Source organism: Coturnix japonica, chromosome Z (assembly GCF_001577835.2).
Source record: "Coturnix japonica isolate 7356 chromosome Z, Coturnix japonica 2.1, whole genome shotgun sequence".
Classification (NCBI taxonomy): Eukaryota; Metazoa; Chordata; class Aves; order Galliformes; family Phasianidae; genus Coturnix; species Coturnix japonica.
This window is the reverse complement of record NC_029547.1, coordinates 39,005,179-39,020,538: the sequence shown is the minus strand read 5'-3', so window position 1 is coordinate 39,020,538 and position 15,360 is coordinate 39,005,179. Positions and strand designations below refer to the sequence as shown.

Here is a 15,360-nt window from a genome sequence, read left to right as displayed (position 1 = left end):
TTTTTTGAGAGTTCCCTTTGCATTACCTTCTGTTGATGTTCTTTCAGTGTACTTATGCCATAATACATATTGTGTTATAATTGCTGTTTATAAATTACATGGGCAATATACTAGAGGTTATCTAGAAATTGAGAAGTTAATGGTGTAATGCAAGTGTAATGTATGAAATAAACGTGTACTAAGACATTTCTTTTGCATTAGTTTGAAATATCTCCCAGTTAAATATATAAAAATATGCAAAGAGAATATTTTAAATTACGCTATGCAGGGTTGGAGGACTTAATATGGAAAACTTTTATTGGAGTGATTCATGGCAAGTAGGAGCAGACATTAAGGAATGTGGCTTTGTGAAGGAGACCTTTTTGAAATTTAGGTGGGTTTTATCCAAGCTGTGTATGTAGCTAAACAGCAATCAAGAAGTTTTTTCAAAACGGTTTTCAAATAGGTGACTGAATGGGGCCTTTCTCTCTTCTAAGTAGACATTAAGTTTTGAAAGCATACATAGATGTATTGATATGGGCTGCAGCTTCCATATTGGTGATGCACTGGGTAGAGTAATAATGGAAAAAAAACCACAAAAAAACAGCTGCTGTAATGATTAGACTTTTGTGGAGAAAGAGAGAAATACGTTCTTCGCTGTCTCTCAGGGAAATGCATGCATGAAGAAAGAAAAGATAGTAGCACTTAGAGAAGCTGGCGGTAGAGTTAGTTACTGCCTTCATGTGGTATTACACTGGAGTGACTTGGATACTATTGCTACAGTTTTGTTGCTTGTGGATCTTGTATCTAAAGTGAACAGTTATTGATGTTGTCACCTGAAGTGCAGCTTGATTAAAGCCAGACAAGCATTTGGGAAAACAGTTGGCCAAAGTCACATCATCTCATATCCTGCCTACTCCTCAGTGCTCCCCTCTCTTGCCCGAGACAAGTTGTGTAGTACGTTTGAGCTTACCTCAGTCAAAAAGGTAACCTGACAAAAATATAACCCAGTATTCCTTGGAGGTACAACTAATTGAATATCAGTAATTACTTTTTAACCATGTAGGTGAAAAAGCCCTGGAGCAAGTTGCTTGAGAGAGGCTGATACCTCTCTCTGTCCTGGGGATCTTCAGAACCTGCCTGGACATGGTCCTAGGCACCTTGCTCTGGGTGTCTCTGCTGGAACAAGGCTGAGCCAGATGGACCCAGGGCTCCCTGCCAACCTGCACTGTTACATGATTCTGTGGAAAGAAAGTAAGTTGTTACCTTAGCCCATGAGTAAATCTGAAACTATTGGGTGAAATTCTGATAGCAAGCCCAGGAGTTCACATGGTCGTCTTGTTTTTCTTATCCAGAAAAGAGATCTCTTTTCCTTTTTCTTTTTTTTTTCTTTTTTCTTTTTTTCTTTTTTCCCCTAATAATGGCAAATCTCTTGTGTCATCGTAGTCCCTGGGATTACTCTGCACCTTGAGAGTCTGTACAAGTATTTCCAATGTTTTGTTGTTGATCTTTACTTCTTGGCCATATTATTAAATGAAAGACTGTGCTATTCAGTATCACCTTGTACTATGTAGAAATTGTCTGCTAGGATGTAGTAGCTTGTTCTTTAGACTCTAGTGTATTTTCAGTTCCTTAGCAAATATTTTACTGCTGAAAGGTGTACAGATGCCTATCACGTATGAAATTATTGATCCAGTTGTAATGTTGTGATGCTGGAAGTCTTAAAATATTGTAAAATGAAATTATGGAAATGAATAAATGGCTGAGGAAAATCACCAATAAATTTTGGTTGCTTTTGTTCCAGTTATTAAAAGTTTTAAATACAGTGCTAAGTAGCACATTACCTAAAAGCATAGTCTCAGAACAAACAACTTTATTATTTGTTTTTAACTTAATAACTAATTTGGCTTCTCTCACCTTTCTGTAAGTGGGTAGAGGGGGAAGGATGGGTGATCATGTTACTGAGTGGACTTGTTAAATAACCTAGGTTCTTCATACTGTAACTTATATTAATGCCAAATAACTCTGTGAATGAACTTATTTTTACTTTGTATGGAAACAGCTATATGTTAGTTGCATATTATATTAAAAACAAAAACTGTTTAAGTAAAGGGTAGAGTAAGAGTTTCTGAACCTTCAAGTGCAGCAAAGCTTGAAAACTTGTCCATTTGTATTTTAAGTATGTACTAATTTGTGGGCTGCAGCCACCTGGTCTGCTGCCTCTCCTCCAGGATGAAATGAAGGCAGCTTGCATTCAGCAAACTCATCCTTTGACCATTTGCTGTAATTGCTATTGCATTGATAGAGTTAAGGGGAAGAGGAAAGCTTATAAAAGCGAAAACAGCAGTGAAACCCCAAGAGCAAAGATTCAGGAGTTGTGGAGGTGGGACCCACTTGCTGAACAGCAATGGTTCTGTGACGAGCAGCTGGAGCTGGAAACAGTGCTCAGATGAACATGAGCCAGTATACCCAGATGTGTTTCCTCTATGTGGTCTTCCTGCTGTTCTGCCCCAAGCCTGAAGTGTTGCCCGGGGATGTTCTGGCCAAAGTGCAGGACCTGGCACTTGATCTTGTTGAACCTCATCCCATTGGCTTAAGCTGAGTGATCTAGCTGTCCTGACCCCTCTGTAGGGCCTTGCTACCCCCAGGCAGATTGACACTTCCTCTCAATTGGGTGTCATCTGTAAACTTACTGAGGGTGTACTCAGTGTCCTCATCCAGGTCATCAGTGAAGATATTGAAGATGACAGGCACCAGCACCAGCCCCTGTGGAGTGCCACATACAGCCAGTCCTCGAGTGATTCCTATTCTTTCAGGGGGCAAACTGGAACAAAGTCTGTTGCTCTGTTCTCCATTGTTTTGGTTTGGTTTGGTTGTTTTTTTGTTTTTTTTTTAATTGAGTTTAGTTTGAGGAGTTTCTGAACCTGGGGTTGACCTTGGCAAATTCTTGCAAAGTCAAGCAGAAAAGTGTGTATAAAATCAATTTAGGAGGAGGAAAACACTTCTAGTACTTTTGTGTGAAACTGTTCAGGTGATGATGACATGTAATGAAAGCATGGACTCCTGTGTTTATTGCTCTTAACTTCAGGATGCTGATGTGCTGATATTGATAACTCTCAAGAGATGTATGTATATTATCTAAAGTGTCCCTCAGGGTCACAGCAGCTTTTTTGACCAAGTTCATGACAATTTACCTTGACATTTACTCAAGTAGGATTTTATATTGAAAAGGATTTTTTAGCTATCTGAACCATAAGGTTTACAGCAGAAATACATTTAATTACTAGTATTGAAGCACTCAGTCCTCCCCACTTGCACATTCTGCAAATAAAACATGTTAATCCTCTCTTGCCCTTCCCCCACTGTAAAAGCCTGATTCGTTTCTTTTTGCATTAGTTAGGCCTCCTGGGAAATACATGCAGGAAAAAAAGGCTTTTCTATAGCCCTTTCTCCCTCAGGAATGCATAGAAACCAGCTCTTTGGATCTGTTCCACAAATGTGAAACTTGATTTTAGGAAAAAAAAAAAAGTCTATAATCCTGTACACAAGTTTGTGAGAGAGGCCTGATTTTTAGTTAGACGTATAGCTTGTTATAGGAGCTTGATACATTTTGAAAAAAAAGTTTCATGTTCCTTCTCATCAACCCGTGTGTTGTGCTGAGGCATGTTCCTGAAGCATATATTTAATGCTAACTTAGCTTTGTCCTTTATTAGCAGTGTGAACGTAGACGGTCTGCATAGAAGAGGCTTATTTTTACAAAGATTACTTAAGGATGGAGGTGGTTACTTGGCTACCAACAGTATTCGCACACTTCAACTACAGCAAAGGGTGTGTCCTTTGCCATGGGATAGTTGTTAGTGCATGCAGGTTACACATCCATGAAAACCCAGAAAAAGAGGCACTGCTGATTTTTACATTGATACTGGTGATGGGTATTGGCATTGTGCCAAGGGCAAAAAGGCTGAGCTGAGGCCAGGTGACTGTCATGTTACAGGGAACCTCAGCACTGATTTACTTTTGTGTTAGGTGGCTTTTTGGGCACGAGAGTGATGGGCCTTCCTGAGAAGGACCTTGTGAGGAATGTATGTGGCTAGTGTTGGCACAATAGTGCTGCTAGGATAGTGAAATAAAAAGTGGTATGGTAGCTCGAGCCTGTGACCTTTCCATGTTATTGGGCTCATACCAGTGTCCATGCTCTCCTTCCTCCTAAACCGCATATAGGTGCATCTTGAAGCAAGTAAAGCATGAGCTTGAGTACTCTTGGCAAGACAGCCTGGTTGTTCCCAAAGAGTGCTAGTCTGCATCTTCGTCTTGACTGCCCTCAGAGGAAATCGTTGCCTTTTTCTCCACCATGATCGTATGTGTTGTTTCAGTAAAGCTTGAAAGCTGTAGTGAACTATGTTTTATCGTGTTATATTTATATGTGTGTAAATATACAATTTTTTGAGTTACTGGTACTCTTCAAGCTACAATGGCAGTGGCAGTGGTTGTGGTTTAAAGTGATCGAAGTGGCAAAGTCTGTGGAGTCTGCTGCTCCCCACCATCAGTATGCCATGATTCCCATATCTGAAGAGTCATCCTGAGCTTCTGCCCTTCTCACCCTTCTCCTTGCTTTCCCAGAGGTGGATCAGCCGTATGGAGGCCAGGAGTTGAGACACCTTAGCACTGTTCACTGGTTGTATGTCGTACAAGTGACTTACGACATCGCTGTGGGGCCAGAGCTGCTTTACAGGTTTTGCTGGGGAGCGGAGGGCCTGTGAAACTGCAGTGGAATTAGTGCTGCCATGAGCTGTGGCACAAAAATGGCATGAACAGATTAGGATTGAATCTGGCTTGACTGAAGTAACAGTTTCTTTCAGACAGTAAAAATATTTCATAGCTACTGGCTTTCTTTAAGCTATTAGTTGTGGATCTAACTGAGGTCACGTTCCTTGGCAGCAACCAAATGAGGTTATTTTAATTCCATGCATCTTCCTGAAGTTGATAGATATAATCTCTGTGGCAGCAGGCTGTCAAGTTAACTTTTATCTCCCCCCACTTCTTGCATTACATACTCCTTTTGATGCTGCTGTCTACTTCTCAGCTCAGTGTTTTCTTCTGCTCCTCACCTTCCACTTCTCCAACATAGTTTAGTAAAGGCATCTGGCACTATAATGTTTTTCTGCTGACATTTTCTTAGACCGTGACTGTGTGTATTTTGTTTATTCTCCAGTTTTAATGCTGACAATCTGTTGTTCATACCCACACTTCCACTGTTTCATCTGCTCTCAGTAGCAGTCAAAATGACACCATTTTGCACTGCAGGTTGGCTTGTTTCCGGTCACAAGTGGTTTTCCACAGGGGTCGGTGCTGGGGCCTGTCCTCTTCAATATCTTTATTGATGACCTGGATGAGGGCATTGAGTGCGACCTCAGTAAGTTTACAGATGACACCAAATTGGCTGGGAGTGTGGATCTGCATGGGGGTAGCGAGGCCCTACAGAGGGATCTGGACAGGCTGGAGAGCTGGGCTGAAGCCAATGGGATGAGGTTCAATGAGACCAAATGCCGCTTCCTGCACTTCGGCTACAACAACCCAGGGTGATGCTACAGGCTTGGGGTGGAGTGGCAGGAAGACTGCGTGGAGGAAATGGACCTGGGATATTGATTGATGCTGGGCTGAACATGAACCAACAGTGTGCCCAGGTGGCCAAGAAGGCCAATGGCATCCTGGCTTGCATCAGAAACAATGTTGCCAGCAGAAGCAGAGAGGTGATTGTCCCCCTGTACTCAGCGCTGGTAAGGCTGCATCTCCAGTGCTGTGTCCACTTTTGGGCCCCTCCACTGCAAGAAAGACTTGCAGGCCCTGGAACGTGTTCAAAGGAGGGCAACAAAGCTGGTGAGGGGTCTGGAGCACAGGCCTTATGAGGAGAGGCTGAAGGAGCTGGGAATATTCAGCCAAGGCTCAGAGGAGACCTTATTGCCCTCTATAACTTCCTGAAAGGAAGTCGTAGTGAGCTGGGGGTCAGCCTCTTCTCTCATGTCATTAGTGACAGGACTAGAGGGAATGGTTTCAAGCTGCAGCAGGGGAGATTCAGGCTGGACATTACAAAACATTACTTCTCAGAAAGGGTGGTTGGGCACTGGAGTGGACTACCCAGGGAGGTGTTGGAGTCACCGACCCTGGGGGTGTTCAAGGAGTGACTGGATATTGTGTTGAGGGACATGGTTTGGTGGTATCTGTTGGTAATAGGTGAATGGTTGCACTGGATGATCTTTTAGGTCTTTTCCAGCCTTGGTGATTCTATGATTCTATGAAAAATAGACGTTCCTCATAAGATGAGGGTTGTCTGTAAGGTGAGCAAAGTTGGGCTAATATGCTTTGGAGGCAGTGTGTTTTTAAGTGTGTTTTCCAGTGTTGACTAGTGCAACTTGTTTAACTGCTTTGCTGCTAATTAATTGTGGATTTTTTTCTTTGTGTTATTACTGGTGGATGGTGCTTTTTCATAATGCACATTCTGCTGCTTAAGTAGTTTTCCCAAGGTTTAATACACTCCTTCCTATGTATATTTTAAGTATGTTTCACAAGTTTCTGATTTTAGTGGGGAATAGTTATTCAGTAATAGATTTGCGGAATGTAGGCAGTGTTTTCTTACAGAATTGTCTGGCTTCGGGTAACCATTATGAGACACTTGTCACAATGTTTGCTGATTGAGTACTGCAATACTGATTAGGTAAGAAGGATAAAAGCAAAAAATGTTGTTTGAATTTGAAAATGGTTAACCACTGTAGATTGATAGGCATTTCTCAGAATGTTATACTACATAAATGTGTCTTATCTAACATCATTTATTTTGAATTGGTGGAAAGAAAATCTAAGAAAAATGTTTTGGAAGCTGTAGCTCTTTAATGATGTGGTCTTAGATTCCTCTTTGATTTGAGGTTTTTATTTTTAGGCACACAGAAACCTATCAAAATTTGCATCATGGGGACAGAACAGTGTGCAGCTTCTTCTCTTTAATCATTTTCCTGAAGGAAAGAGAGCTACAGGGATAATGAGTCTTGAATTTGCTTCTTAGAGAGTGCCTGGAGAAGCAACTATAATTAATAAAGTAGTGTGTGAATTATGGAATCATAAAATCACAAGGTTGGAAAGGACCTACAAGATTTTCTAGTCTAACCATCCTCCCATTACTGTAGCTACAGCAATCTAAACCAATCTAAACCACTTCTGGTACAACTTGCGACCATTTCCTTGGGTTCTGCTTCCCTTGCAGGTACTGCAGGAACTGGGACACTGTCACAAAAGAGCTAATGAAAATGAATGTCACAGACCTTGACACACTTCCTTTTGTTTGGTCAGTGGACCATCTTTTTCAAAAGGTGCAATTGTTGTTGGTTTGTTTGAAGAGGAGTGTAGATCAGCTGAGTTTCTTGTACACTAGAACTTGGAACTGGTAAATTTTCTGTGTTTTGTTTTGTTTTTGGATTCTACTTTAAAGTAGAAGTGTTTGTTGATTTTAGATGGCAAAAACTGGTAGATGTGAATGCGGACAGCCTCAGGAAAAGAGTCTTATCAGCTACTGTGCTCAGCATGAATAAGGTACCTTTCAAGGTTCCAATAGATCAGTTGTATGGTTTAAAATTGAACAAAGCACTTTATGAAATAATAGAACTGTCTGGTACTGTGCCTTGAATTCTTAATGGTAAATTATATTCACTAGGCTTGTGTGTCACCTTCATTTCTTCAGCCAAGTCTGAAAGAGGGTATTTGGATAATGCTCTTACATGATTATGTACTTTAACTGCAGGCCAGTCCTGAAACTGTCAGTTGGACTTGCTGATTGGTGTTGATTCCTTCCACCTGAAAGTTCTGTATTCGGCACTTCTCCTGACAAGTTCATACTGACTGATTAGCAGGAATTCTGGCCGTCACATTTTGGTGGCCCAAGGCAAGAGGCAGGGTAATGGGGCTTTCTGGTCCTCATGTCCTTACATGTTTGCAGGGTGCTTGTGGTCATGGATGGATGGACATCCAGCAGTGTTTTCCCTGCTGGTGTAGCACTGTGCCTGGCACTTGCTCTTGGGAAGAGGCTCTGCCAGGTACCCACTCTCTGAAATGCTTTCTTTTGTTCGGGACTTCTGAAGCTGAAGGAGGCAGTCACAAACCTGCTCTTACCTACCACCAGGAAGCATGTGGATTTTTTTCACCCCTTTGATTGAAAAATGTGTCATACTGCCTGAGCTCCTTTCTGCACCAGTGCAGTAATGGCTTGTGCAGTGATTTATGGATTTTGCTTTTTTTGTGTGTGTGTTGCTTTTTTTCTTTCTTTTTTTCTTTTCTTTTTTTTTTTTTTTTTTTTTTAAATATTGCAGTATTTTCTGTCACATGTGCTGCTTTGTTGAGTTTTGGCTACTTTACCCACTGGTAGCATATTCTGAACAGCAGCACAGGTGGCCCTGCCACCTGCAAACTTGGTGTGGTTTGGGCAAAATGGAGAAATAGGTGGTTTACCAGGTGTGGTGCTTGTCCAGGTAAATATTCAGTCTGGTGCAGAAGAGAGGGAAAAAACGAAACTCTTTGATTCCTGCCAGCCTCGGAGAGATGGAATTTCTTCCTCTCAACAGCTTCTGCGAAATATGTATCCTTTTAATGATGCCAGTAAGGTTTTCCTCTGTGTGATCTGATAGCATCCAGACTGCTACCTGTTTCTTCCAAACAGTGACTCACACCGTTATATTTCTTTGATATACCAAGCTCACTTAAACAGTCTCCTGTTACATTTTACTCTTCTTTCTATCTTACTGTTGCTAAAACTTGCTTAAGAAAATGAAAACGGGATTCAGATGTAAGAGAGGTAACTGTTCATGGAATACTCAAGTTTGTGTCCCTGCAGAAATCCTTTGTTATTCTCGGTATCTTATCCTATACATATACATTGGCAAAAGAATTATTTATTTAACTCTCAGCTTCTTCTCCCTCAAAAAACTGTGTGTCTTGGCTCCTAAAAAGGATGCAGAAGTGCTCTAAAATGTAATTTTTGCTTCCCCACTGTACCAGCACTCTCTCTGAGCTGATCTGGCTGAACTTGCATCAATAATGAAAGCTTTTAGTGCACTGAGATCACAGCTGAGGTTTGTTTGTTGTTTGTTTTTTTTTTAAAAAAAGGTAAGGAAATGAAGAGAGATCCTTCGCTCTAAGAGAGACCTCATTGCAAGAGTAGTGTGTCTTGAGGACTCTGGAGTCAGGACTTCTGGCTCCGAAGTTGATTGCATCAAGAAGATGAGGTCCTGGAAAGCCCATTTTCTTAATCCCTTATAAAACAGATTTAAAAGCCACTGTATAGGACCCATAAGAAAAGTTGTTGTTTCTGTTTTTTGTAGTTATTACTTTTTCTTTAGGGCTTCCTTTCTTTTCTTGTCTCTGTACCTTTGGACATTGTTTTTAATCTTCTTTGCTCTTTTCCAGAAGATAGGGATGAGATATGGATTTGAAGGCTGATAAAGAATTAGTTGGACGGTTCTAGCCAAAGGGTTGTTGTCAGTGACTCGTATGTCCAGGTGGAGGCCAGTCACATGTGGTGTCCCCCAGGGAACTGTCTTGAGTCTGGTGTTCTTCAGCATCCTTATCAGCAATGTGGACAGTGTGATCAAGAGTACCCTTAGCAAGTTTGCTGATGACACCAAGCCGAGTGGCACAGTTGACACAACAGAAGGTAGGGATGCCATCCAGGGGGACTTGGACACACTTGAGAATATGGCACATGAGAATCCACTGAAGTTTAACAAGGCCAAGTGCAAGGTGCTACACTTTGGTTGAGGCAGTCCCAGATGTGTGTGCAGACTGGGAGAAGAACTAATTGAGAGCAACCCTGCTGAGAAGGACTTGGAGGTCTGGTGGACAAAAAGCTGGACATGAGTCAGCAGTTGTGTGCTTACATCTTGGAGAGCCAGCAGTGTACTGAGATGCATCAAAAGAGGGGTGGCTAGCAGGGCAAGGGAGGTGATTGTCCTCTACTCTGCTCTCATGAAGACTCATCTATAGTATTACATCCAGGCCTGGGGCCCCCAGTGCGGGAAGGATGTTGGAGTGGGTCCACAGAAGGGCCAGGAAGATGATCTGGGCTGGGGCACCTCTGCATCTCTCTTATGAAGAAAGATTGAGGAAGTTGGGCTTGTTTATCTTGGGGAAGAGAAGGCTCCAGAAAGAGCTCGTTGTGGCCCTCCAGTATTTGAGGATAGCTTATAGGCAGAAGGAGGACCCGCTTTTTACATGGTCTGAAAGTGATAAGACAAGGGGGAATGGCTTTAAGCTAAAAGAGGCAAAATTTAGGTTAGAAGTTAGGAACAAATTTTTTACTCAGAGGGCAGTGTGGCACTGGCATAGGCTGCCCAGAGTTGTTGTCTCCCCATCCCTGGAGGCATTCAAGGCAAGGTGGGATGGCATCCTGTTCTGGTGTTTGACAGCGCTGAGCATGGCAGGGAGTTGGAACTAGATGACCTTTAATGCCTCCACCCACCTAAGCCATTCTGATTCTATGATGGGAATGAGCATGAATGGATTTTTGTTTTTAAATATGTTGTAAAAATTCATGGCCTATTCCACAAGTTCAGAATCTTCTTCGTGCTTCTTTATGCAAGGCGTCTGGTTCTGTTAAATGCTCTGCAGCATGTTGTTCTTACATTTTTTTACTGAATGATGATAACTGTCTTACCACAAATATTTTGGAAAGAATCTAATTTATTGAGAAGTTTGTCCCATAGCTGTCACATTCACATGTCCACATGTCTTATTTTGTTTGTAGGTTTGAAAACTTGAAAGAGAGCGCTAAAGGTGACAACTTGGGAGTTGTGGTGGAGAGTAAACTATCCTTCCTTTGGAGGCATTTTGTGCTGTCTTTCTAACTAATGAGTAAGTGGTATGATGTTGAAGTCAGAATGGCTGGCAGAGTTTATGGAAAGGTGGTGTTCCATAAACAACTGTGACAGCTGTAGGTATTGTTTTCCTTGTTTTACATTAGAAAGTTTTCACTTCTTTCAGTGCAAGGTCTTTATGTTGCTGAGTTTGTTCTTGAGAAGCAAAGTTTCTTGCAGAAATTTAGCTTCTTGTTGGCTGTACACTGTACAACCTTTTGTTCTGCTGCTGAATACGTAAAGAAAAGACTAACAATGGTTTTATTATGTGGTAGTTCCTGAATGTGCTGTTGTCCAATGGATAACAAAGCATCAACTTTGATTAATGAACAGTCTGTTATTACAGCACATCTGAACTGTGCTAGCAGGCTCTTGCTCTGCAGTACATTGACATGTGTGGAGATCTAGTCATCTGCCTTGAAAATCTTTCAGACTGTCACATGAGCCACAGCCTCAGGAATCTGCTGATAGACAGTTTAGGCTGAAAGCCTGTGGCTGAGTTCTGATTTAGCCACCATCAAGCTTCTTTTTGGAGTAACGGGCTTAGCATCCAGATTTTCTGATGGGGAAGTGCATGGACATCATTCATGTAGACTGAGTTTTAATCACCGACCTACCATTTCTTCTTCTTCAGATACTACTCACATGTAAGTTCATTTAGCAACTATAGCGCTTTATCTCTGGGAACCTCTGATAGTGCATACTGATAGTGAGGTAGATTTCTAAAATAAAATATCACATCTCATAGAATCATAGCATTACTTAGGTTGGAAAAGACCTCAAAGGTCATCAATTCCAACCTCAGCCTAACCACAGTACCCTAACTCTAACAACCCTCTGCTGAATTTATGAGCAACACATCCAAAAGGCTCTTAAATACATCCAGGGACAGTGACTCAACCACCTCCCTGGGGAGCCTATTCCAGTGTTTAACTACCCTTTCTGTAAAGAAGTGTTTCCTAACGTCCAACCTAAACTTACCTTGGTGCAACTTGAGGCCATTTCCCCTCATCCTTTCACCTGTCACCAGTGAAATGAGACCCATCCCGCTCTCACTGTAAGCACCCTTCAGATACTGGAAGAGAGCAATAAGCCTCCTTTTCCCCAGACTGAACAGCCCCAGCTCAATCAGTCATTCTTCATAGGGCATATTCTCCATTCTCCTTCACCAGCCTTGTTGTCCTTCTCTAGACCTGCTCCAGTACCTCAATGTCCTTTTTGTACTGAGGTGCCCAAAACTGAACACAGTACTCAAGGTGAGGCTTCACCAATGCCAAGTGCAGGAGCAGGATGACTTCCCTGGTCCTGCTCTCCACACCATTCCAGGATGCCGTTGGCCTTCTTGGCCACCTGGGCACACTGCTGGCTCATATTCAGCCAACTGTCCATCAGTACACTGAGGTCCCTTTCTGTCAGGCAGCTTTCCACCCACTCCTCCCCAGGCCTGTAGGGTTGCCTGGGGTTGTTCTGACCAAAATGCAGGATCCAGCACTTGGCCCTCATGCCATTAACCTTGGCCCATCGATTCAGTCAATTGAGGTTCCCCTGTAGTGCCTTTCTTCTCTCAGGCAGGTCAACACTCCCTCCCAACTTGGTGTCATCTGCGAACTTACTGAGGGTGCACTTAATCCCCTCATTAAGGTCATCAGCGAAGATGTTAAACAGAAGCGGCCCCAGCACTGAGCCCTGGATTCAGCTCCATTGACCACAACTCTTTGGGCCCTGCCATCCAGCCAGTGCTTCACCCAGTGGAGCGTATGGCCATCCAGACCATGGGCAGCCAGCTTCTCTACGGGAATGTTGTGGGGGACCGTGTCAAAGGCCTTTTTGAAGTCCAGGTAGACCACATCAACAGCCTTACCCTCATCCACTAAGCAGGTCACCTTGTCATAGAATGAAATCAGGTTTGTCAGACAGGATCTACCATTCATAAACCCATGCTGACTGGGCCTGATAATGTGGCTGACCTTTCATTGGTCCATGATGATTCCCGAGATAATTTGTTCCATAACCTTTGTGGACACTAAGGTGAGACTGACAGGCCTGTGGCTACCAGGATCATCTTTCCGGCCCTTTTTGAGGATGAGTATCACATTTGCCAACCTCCAGTCCACCAGGACATACCTGGTCAGCCAGGACTGCTGAAAAATGATGGAGAGTGGTTTGGCAACTACATCCGCCAACTCCCTCAGCACTCTAGGGTGCAATCCATCCAGCCCCATGGACTTGTAAGCATCCAGCTTTCGGAGCAGGTCCAAAACTATCTCATCATGGATCATGCAGGGCTTATTCTGTTCCCCCATCCATCTGTTCCATCTAACAGCACAGGAGGCTGTGTTCCCAGGGAGCAACAAGTTTTACTGTTAAAGACTGAGGCAAAGAAGGCATTAAGTACCTCAGCCTTATCCCAGTTCTTGGTGATCAAGTTGCCCTTTGCATCTGACAAGGGATGGTGATTCTCCCTAGCCTTCCTCTTGCTGTTGATGTGTTTATAAAAACATTTATTGTTCTTCTTTACCATAGTGGACAAACTCAGGTTCTAGCTGCATTTCGGCTTTCCTATTTTTCTCCCTGCATAGCTTCACTACATACCTGTAATCCTCCTAAGTAGCTTGTCCTCTTTTTCAGAGACCCTAAACTTTGCTTTTGTTCTTGAGATCCAGCCAAGATCTCAAGATCTCAGATCTCTGTTCAGCCAGCCCAGCCTCCTTGCCCATCGGCTTGTCTTCCATGACTTCCAGGTGGTCAGCTCCTGCGCCTTTAGAACAATTTCCTTAAAGTATTCCCAGCCTTCCTGGGCTCCCACGCTCTCCAAAGTTACCTCCCAAGGGACCCTCTCAACCGAGGTTGAAGTCCACCCTCCGGAAGTCCAAGGTGGCAGTTCTGTTTACTTCTCTCTGTGGTTCAACAAGGATTGAGAGATCTAGCGTCTCATGATCACTTAGCCCCAGGTGGCCTCCAACCTTTATATCCTCCACCAGACCTTCTCTGTTAACAAACATTTGCACTACTAAGGAATGCAAAGCATGAAAAGCCAGCCAGTTAACAAAAGTGTGTGGAGTTTGTAGTTGTATGTTAACTTCCTTCTGACATAGCTGTCTGGCCATAGCTTTGATAGAAAGCAGTAGTTTCTGCCTGCTGCATGCACTTGCATCTGTGCCACATGTTGTAGTCGGTCAGTTATTGCTCACTGATTTAAAGAGGGTGGTGTTTAATTTCTGGTTTCACTGCTTCTCCATCATCCGATGAGGATATCAGTTTAACTTGAAAAGAGTCAGGTGGCAGTGGTTAAGCATTAGTTTATTTCAGTGTGTTTCCTCACAGACCATAGTTGGTGTTGGTGTCGCAGGCTGGTGTTGCTGCTGCCTGAAGCTGCGTGAAGCTTTGTGCAACATGCACTGTGCATTTCTGCCACACCAAATGTATGGGGTTCATAACTGATATTTCACGATACATTCTCACACTCCAACATGGGGCAGGTGAGCTAAAATATGCAAACAGTACTTTTTTTGTGATTTCCAGGTAGTGAAACCAGCCTGTGGCAGAAGTTGTAGCTGCTGAACTTGTGGTACAGGGATTTATCTGCTCTATCTTCCGGCATTCAAATGGTTTATAGTGCTGTGAAGTCAGAAGATAAACACAAGTCAGCAAGCAGGCTTCTATCTGGGGCACTTGTCCCTCTCCTTCCCTCTTTGCAGCCCTCTATGAGACCCACTGCCATCCTTTGTGCAGCATTGCAGACTGCTTGGCCTCTTCAGCATGGGTATGTGGAGTACAGGCTGTGCTTGAACCATTTTTGCTTGTCAGCATGGGGAAGACTAACTCAAAGAGGCATCCGTCAACTTGTCATCAGACCTCTGATGAGGTGTGTTGGAATAGTGGGCTACAGGCTCCCTCATGCAGGGAGTTAGAACAGGTGGGTCAGTAGGAAGCAAACTTGTAAGAAACAGTTTCAGTACACGAGAATACTTTGTTCTGGGACAACTGATGGGGAAGCTACTCTCTGAGTCTCTCTGATGAGCAGAATTTCAGTAAAACCTCAGCACTCTCCAAAACTGCAGTTCTGCACAGTTAAAGAGAGGGAGAATATTTGTCTTGAAAATCTGCAGGTTAAATGAGATATTACTTATTTCATTGTTTTCTTTGGCTGTACAATGAGCTATATGCACATATCAATCCAGGAGAGAAGAACATTTCTCAACCTCCATTTCTGTCCAGACAACCAAATAGCTCAGTTCTAGCTGAATAGATTTTTGAACCAACAAACACTCTTAAATTTAATTATTTTTGTTTGTCTCTAAGAACAGGGTAAGACAGCTATGCACACACAGCTTTTTGCATCTCTTCCACTGGCATATGAGTGTTTTCTGCTATGGAAGTGTACCTTTAGGTGCTGCAAACTCAGAAGTTCAGAGTCTTCAAAGAGTTTCTCTGCTAGTCTGATGGTTGTTGCCCATAGTCCCACGAGCAGCAGTATTCTGTCCTGAGT

At 43.0% G+C, this 15,360-nt stretch overlaps 1 protein-coding gene across 13 annotated transcripts in view; it reads left to right on the top strand.

Moving 5' to 3' along the window:
* SEMA4D (semaphorin 4D) overlaps nt 1–15,360 on the top strand; it is an 87,681-nt gene that overhangs the window by 17,440 nt on the left and 54,881 nt on the right. The window contains exon 1 of one of the 13 annotated variants that reach the window (XM_015849342.1): nt 10,763–10,869. The exons of the other annotated variants lie outside the window; for them this stretch is intronic. The gene's annotated coding sequence lies outside the window, so the exon portion shown is untranslated. Of the gene's footprint in view, nt 1–10,762; nt 10,870–15,360 lie in introns of those variants that run through there. 13 annotated transcript variants of the gene reach the window in all.